At 39.3% G+C, this 8,181-nt stretch overlaps 1 pseudogene; it reads right to left on the bottom strand.

Moving 5' to 3' along the window:
- Positions 1-1,911: 1,911 nt before the first annotated feature.
- Positions 1,912-3,337, bottom strand: LOC147459817 (uncharacterized; annotated as a pseudogene).
- Positions 3,338-8,181: the final 4,844 nt, after the last annotated feature.

Raw genomic sequence — 8,181 nt, 5'->3', positions numbered from 1 at the left:
ATTAAACAAGGTGAAGAATCACAGTGGCCTGCTAAGGAAATGTAATGTAAAAGTAGATGAGAGTTGTGTTTGTAGGATCTATTTTTACGTTGTAGGAAGAATCCCAAGATCTATCCAATGAGTCTTGTACTCAAGACTTGATAGTGCAAAAGGAACTAGGATAACCAATCTACCACACTTAGGTGATACAAAGGTTATTATGGAAACCTTAATGATCTCTAGTCCTTAATGATCTCTGGTGAGGCATGAACTCCAAGCTTGATTACACACACACACACACACACACACACACACATAGAGAGAGAGGAGAAGAAGAAGAAGAAGAGGAGAATTTTAACGTCGTAGGGAACTATCCCAAGAGACCTTAAAGATCTATTCGCCGTGATGAGGAGAGTTGAGCGAGAGAGAGAGAGAGAGAGAGAGAGAGAGAGAGAGAGAGAGAGAGAGAGAGAGAGATTATATTCCCTTTACAAATGAAAATTTGGTACTCAGATCCATTTAGTGGATTTCTTCTCCTTTTCTATAAAGTACAACGTAGTGCTATAACACATTGAAAGGACAACTCTTTCTTGGTTTGTGTAAAGGTATCACTATGTGAAGCAAGAATGGAGTGGTGGTGAACCTTAGCACCTTTACTTTGATAAGAGGTGCTCAACAAAGTCATCAATGTGCTGAGGATGATGGAGAGGATGCATGCATATTTAATTATATTGAGGAGAGGTTGGATATGAGTGGAGGAACTGTGGATACTTTCTCTTGGGAGGAGAAGCTAGGGGTGCCCTTGATAGTAGACTCCAAGCACAATTATAATAGTACTAATATGGAGGCCATGAAGGGGAAGAAGACTAGAGAGGCCAATTTAAGCCGCAATGCATAGAAGAAGGCCTTCACATGAGCAACACAAAGAGATCATCGGCTTGTGAGAGTAAAGAGGTGTCAAAAGCACTTGCCCTTACACCATTCAAGCATGGTGCTAATGTGATTTTTAGGAGTGATGAGGACAGATTTCTTGCACTTACTACACCATTCAAGCATATATGGTCAACACAATATGGTTTCTAGGAGTGATGATGATAAATCCCTAGTAGCACTTCCACCAATATGGTGGTGATATGCTTCTTAGGAGTGATGAGGAAAAAGCACTTGCACTTACACCATCAAAGTATGGTAGTAATAAGCTGTGGTAAAGGATTTCTAGTATGTTGGACAGTACACCATCATACAAGCAACCTACAAACTCCAATCGAGGTATTGCAATCCGCTTTCAACCAGAGCTTGTCACTTCATTTGCCAGCACTCTGTACATGGCCTTTGCTACTCATTAAGAATCAACTTTACAAATGCACATGTAAATAACATGGTCAAAGAAACATTCAACATACGTATGGCAATAAAAGATTCGAGAGAAGAACAAATGTAATAGAATTGGGTTTGATTCAGATAGAGTACCGATACAACATCAAGTCGTGCAATTTCTCAACCTAATAGTTATACCTAGCTTGTACATTTGAAGAATAAAGATCATTAGCTATGCAATACATTACAAAGAGTCTTTTACCTAGGCAGAGGCAACTCGTGCTATCCGTGTCCATTTCAGCAAAGCCATCTGTTTGCTTCAAAATTTTGCTTGAACGCACTGAAACCACCTATTAAGCTACACCCATCTTGAACCTCTTTATAAAAAGTGCACAGAAGAAGGTCCAACATTGGCACATTGAAAAGGACACGCGTAACAAACGACTTGCTTTCAACCCCATACTTCATGGAACTTTTACTTTGCATGAAGAAGACAGTCAAGATCCTGCATGAACTTTAAGTTACTCTACATTAAGAAGACAGTCAACACCCAAAACATCAAGCTGCCAACTTGCCTCTTGTCTTCAGAGACATCTATACAATCATAACCTTTCTCTACCCTTGAGCTATGTAAACATAATTACAAGGCAGTCGAACCACCTCATCATTGCCAATATCGAAGTCACACTCATCATCAAATTCTTCATTTTCCTCACCAAAAGACCACTCCATGTCATCATCTGATGCAAACCCATGTGCATCATGCTGCTCCTCCTTTGAGAAAGCTAAAAAGCTAGCATTTTGCACAGGTATATCACGACCAAAACCTTGAGTTCCACGTCCAAATCATTATTGCAGACTCTTGCCAATACTTCAAGTTCTCTTTTCCAAGAAGAATCATGATAAACAACCCATGCCTAAATAGATTCTTGGAAATCTTGTGCCGGTACACCTCGACAATGTCCTCCTAAGGAAACTAAAGTTAGTATATCTTTTTAATGACCTAGACTTTCCAAAAACAACAATCTAGAGAGTTTTGTATGGAGATCCAAAGCTCTGGCATCTGCAAGCATCCATGGGATTGATGCCCTTGTGTATGGAGTCTGCCATCTGTTTCTTTAGCTCAATGTCTATAGCTTGAGGCTTATACTGCATTGTCTTTACAAAGATACTCGCTTGGGGGAAATCTAGCCAACCTTTGGAACCAGTATTGGGCTTTCCACTTCTTTATACATCACCGCTCTGTGTTTCTCTTTCTTCTTTCCCTTAAGAGAATTCAGCCCTGTCATCCTCTTGTTATGCTCTACCTCGTGAAGTTGCTTGAAATGCTTCTTGAGAATAATGTTAGTTTTGAATTTTTGACCACAAGGTTGCACACATAGGGTTGCCCTGATTGCACGAGGCCTTCCCTTTCAAAAATCTCTACCTCTTTTCTGTTGCGCCTCTATTCACGCACCCGATTTGGGACATGCATGAAAGCATATGCCACCATCTAAACAACAGAGCCAAAGCTCTGATATACTCCATGTTGGGGTGGTAAATCCCAATGTGCCGCGCCTGAGTGTTGGGCGGCCGGAGACTAACCGGGAATTAACACTGACCATTCATTCTACATAAAAGAATAAGAACTCATAACCCTAACACTATTGTGTTTGAAGTCCACCCAAACCTGTGTCTCCTCTCTTCTTCTCTCTTCTCCATTGTTGCACACACACACACACGCTCTTGCATGCGCATTTCAACTGGTATCAGAGCTCAGGGATTGGGAGCACCATTGAAGCTCAGCGGGGAGGCAGGCGGAGAAGCAGCAAAAATTGCAACACGTTTTTGCAGATCTGTTTTGGCCTACCAAAATGTCTTCATTTAAGCCGATTTCTTGCATTTCCAACTGGTTTTTCTCAAAATCTTCACCAATTTTGAGATACGCCACTCAGACTCAGACTGCCTGTAGGTCGTGAAGTATAAGCTGTAGATTTTTACAGATCTGTTTTCAGCTATAAAAACAGCTTATTTCATGTCCTTTCCCAGCTCTCCGAACCATTTTCACGTGGTCTACGACTTTACAGAAGAAAGTTTCTACAAATTTTGCACGGTTTGAGAGATATTCAGTTCAGACAACAGGGTGGTCTACCTTCGTCGGTTCTTCTGCGTGTACAGATTTTTGTTGCAGATGCAATCTCTATCACATGCATATTTGATGTAAGATCTTGAGGATCTGTTAAATTAGACAAACCGCTATAGCGATTACAGAAAAGATTTTTTGTGGTTGATGTAAGATCTTATGCGGTTTATGTATTGTGATGGAAATATGCAAAGGTTATTGTTGAGGGGTCGTGGTAATGTTTTATTGAGCTGGGGGATTCTCAAATGTGGAGATCCATGATACAAGTTTTGGAGCGAGCCCCCGACATCCTTATAGTTTCGGCATCGACATAGAATGTATGTTTATGCAATTAGTGCAGTATTGGTGTGCATCTGCTGACCCGCCATTGTTGGCATTGCTGTCATCTTTATGCGTATGCGTTTGACAGTGTTCAGTTGGTCAAAGACACTCTTCTAGAGTTGGAGACACTGACAATGACAGTTCTTTGAGATTCTATATAGCCTGTTTAGACACTTTGATCAGTGTTTCAGTCACTGTACACATTTGTTTTGGGTTCACAAGTCAGTTTTGCAAGGGAGACTCTATCGAAATTTTTCAGGTTTTCTGTCATCTTCTTTAGTGTAGCAGATCTATCACTTTTGTTCCTTATCGAGTGATGGATTCATCATTGTAAAACTCTTTGTTCAACATTGAGAAGCTAGATGGCAATAACTTTCCATTTTGGAAGGAATAAATGTACAATATCTTACTACAGAAGAAGCAGATTCGGATGATAAAGATGAAGGGGATAAAGTGTGAGTATATGGATGAGTATGATTGGGAGGAGTTGGATGAGCTTGCCAGATCCACCACCATGAAGACTTTGTCAAAGGGCTTACCATCAGAGCGGTTTGCATATTGTCGGGCACTCATGGGCATTGGGTAGATGATCATGGTCATTGTCTACCTGTATTGTATGTATATACATTGTCACCCCAGTTTAAAGGCATATTGTCCTTTAAATGGGAGGTTGTTGGGGTGGTAAAGCCCAATCTACCGCGCCTAAGTGTTGGAGACTAACCGGGAACTAACACTGACCATTCATTCTACATAAAAGAATAAGGACTCATAACCCTAACACTATTGTGTTTGGAGTCTACCCAAACCTGTGTCTCCTCTCTTCTTCTCTCTTCTCCATTACTGAACACACACACACGCTCTCGCCACACGCGCACTTCATTCCATAGCCATCAGAAACAACCTCGTGCAATATGTCAGCACATGCAAGATACTCGCTTGGAGGCTAGAGAAACCGTAGGTATGGCTTGAATTGGCCAAGCACATGCCCTAAACCATAGCCACGAGAGTGTGAGAGAGAGAGAGAGAGAGAGATAGAGAGAGTGCGCTCAACTTAAGAAGGTGGAAAGGAATCAGGAGTCAAGAGCAAGCTCAGCATGGACCATCCTCCCAATTTTAGGCGCTCTTGGATTGAGGCTTGCGATGGGGCACGCACAGACACACACACACACACACTCAGAGGATAGGACTCAACAGGCTACAACGACCAGCCTCACAGGAGAGGTAGAGCACGTCTTCAACTAGACCAAGGAAAATAACATTTCGCATATAATAAACCCATCACATCACACACGCAGAGCTTCAATGCATTGCATGCATAGAGTCTGGCTACATCAGTGTTCGGGACAAATTTTCAAACATAGAAAACTCCTTTTCTTGAATTTGCCAAGAGGAAATTTTAGGAAATTAGGTTTATTTTTTGAGGTTTAACTCTATTTTTCTCTATGTTGGGGTGGAATTTCTCCTTTTCCCCTTGCCTTCACCGTCATTTTTGAAATTGAAAACGACATGATATTAAGCTGAGACACATTTTTCTCGAACATTGGGCTACAAATATTCGCTCGCCTTCAGGTGGTAGTACGAAAAGACCATGAACACGCTGTCAAGAGAAGCCGCAACCTCTTGTGTGCTAATCCCATGATGTCTTGTTGTAGACGGGCCTTCAATGCACCGCATGGCATGCACAGACTCCAGATTCCACAGTTGACCTACATAGACCCAACCGACTTCAGTCTATATCAAGAAAATACCTAACATTAAGGAACCCCCTCTTTTTCAAGCAAATTATAAAAAACAATTCAATCGATTGGCATATAATTTTTTCCTTGTGAAATGGAGCCCGTGCTCTTAAATGAAAGGACTTTTTCACAAACTAAAATAACAAAAAAAGGTGGAAGAGGATGAAATAGATTGTGTGTGACCCAATTTTCAACAGTCCTCTTTAAAGAAAGAGGTACACAAATGTCAACACCTTTCACAAAAAGCTAGAAAAAATATTAAAAAACAAGCAGAATGTACACAGATTCTCCATCTGATCGACTTGCATCCATGGTCCACAATTTGCATCAAAAATCCACCTGCCCCACTATGGCCTTTTGGAGGCCAAAAATCTTGAACAATCCAACCAAAATACATACACGAGTATTTTGGGAATTTTTGAAACTTGATAGATATCTTGAAAATTTCCACAAATTAGAGGGTATTTTGGTAATTTATCAAAATAATAGAGTGAAAGGTTCACATTACACAATATCGTTTGAAACCAAAATAAGATGAAAATAAAATAAAATAACACATTAAAAAACTAAAACAAAAGAATATTTTAATGTCTTTATAAAGAAATAGGTTCAATAAGCATAGAAAATAATCAAATACTATAATGAAATAATTTTTTTGTGAAGTCCTTGAGTGAAAAGAATTTTTATAAATCAAAAAATTAAAAATTATATATTGAATTAATATTAATACTTCACATCATGGATCAAACTCCTATGGACTTTATTCCTTTGTTTTCTAAAGCCTTTTCAAGCAAAACATGAATGCATCTTTTACAAATAAAATTTGAAAGGACATGGAGCCTTTTTCTTCAATCTATACTATATATGAAGCAACTTAAAATTTTCAAGGAAGGAGACACCCTCCATGTGTCACATTCTGCTTCATTTCAAAGACAACCTTTAAAAAACATTTAATTGAAAATACAAAAGGGAAAGGTGAGTGTTAGAATGGTAGAAAATGAAAAGACTTATGAGTCTTGGCAGTGGAAATTCAAAAAGACCTTAGTACTCTATCTAATTTATAATACTTAAGCCTGTAGTTTTTGGGAGGCCGTTTCACTCCCGCCCTCAATTTTTTCAAGGCTGATCACTAACTACTTTTATTTTTCAAAATCATTTGAAGAGTGGCTTTCCTTTACATTTTGAAGGCCATAAAGAGATTTTCTCCATGTGTTGCTCAATGAACCTCCCTTTAGAGGTTCGCATGGACCTTCTATGTCGTAAATGATCTTTGACCTTGATGCTCGAAGTTCAAAAGCTAGATGCATGTATTTATGTGTGTGTGTGTGTGTGTGTGTGTGTGTGTGTGTGTGTGTGAGAGAGAGAGAGAGAGAGAGAGAGAGAGTGAGACCCATTCTCTCGATGTGTGAATATAAGAGACAAAGTTGATGTGCCATTTCCCAAGGTGTTGGCTCATTACATGAAGGCTTTCCACGTTTGCATTGCATTAGTGAAGGACATTGAGCTTGACAATTCATCGATATAAATCCAACAATTTGTTATAGATGTCCTACACGCATCGCGCGCGCGTGTGTGTGTGTGTGTGTGTGTGTGTGTGTGTGTGTGTGTGTGTGTGTGTGTGTGTGAGAGAGAGAGAGAGAGAGAGAGAGAGAGAGAAAACACTAAGCTCTCCTTGGTTAGAGAGAGAGAGAGAGGGTGAGAGGGCTCTCACATCGGCACTAGAGAGAGAGAGAGAGAGAGAGAGAGAGAGAGAGAGAGAATAAGCATTGGCTTTACAATCAACAATTGACAAAGCAGCAATTGGCAAAATCCACAATTGAGAATCAAAAATAAAAAATCGACATCCACATCTATGAAATTGAGAATTGACAAAATTGAGAGTTGAGGCAATTTGGAAAGCTCAATCCAAAAAATCTGAGGCAGAAGATGTGCAAGCCCAAGGTAGGAGGAGACCTCAACAAATGACAAAGGTGGATAACGGGAGTTTTTCAACACTAGATTTCAATGAGCTTTATCGGTGCTATCGCCTTTGGTTTGACTTGGAATTCAAAGGTGAATTTCAAAATTTGTAAGTGGGATTGCACAAAACTAGTTTTTCTACAATGTTTAAAGGAAAATCTCAAAATTTTGTAAGGGGACTTACACTAAATCGAGTTGAGGCATAGTGCTTTCTCCTAAAAACTTAGAAAACTTGCATACAAGAAATTTGTGGGGCAACTTGATTATATTTGAAGGCTTTTACACTCAATTTCTCTATACTTTATTGGTTTCCTTACCTTCAAATCTATAATTTAGAGATAAACTTCAAATTTTGCAGGTGGGATTACACTAAATTGATTATTTTTCAAGCATTTTTCTATACCATACCTTTTTCAAACATTTTAGAGGCAAATTTACTATATTTGAAGGTTTTTGCACTAAACTTCTCTGCACTTTGTAGATCCTCTAACCTTTAATTTATGTTCTCTAACCTTTGTTTTTTTTTAAAAAAATGCTCTGCTTGATTTGAATTAACTCAAAAAGAATACATGTAGACCTTGGCATATCCTTTGCACGGGGATCTCCAACAAATACAACATTTGCACACTGTGACCCAAAACATACCCGAACATTTTTGCAAGTACACTATATTTCTATCAAGTTCTTCTTCTCAGCAAGTCGCTTCATCTTAGCTTGCTTGATAAAAGCCATTCACAATTAGAGATA

Source organism: Adiantum capillus-veneris, chromosome 4 (assembly GCF_014529385.1).
Source record: "Adiantum capillus-veneris isolate H3 chromosome 4, ASM1452938v2, whole genome shotgun sequence".
Classification (NCBI taxonomy): domain Eukaryota; kingdom Viridiplantae; phylum Streptophyta; class Polypodiopsida; order Polypodiales; family Pteridaceae; genus Adiantum; species Adiantum capillus-veneris.
This window is presented reverse-complemented; position numbering and strand designations above follow the sequence as displayed.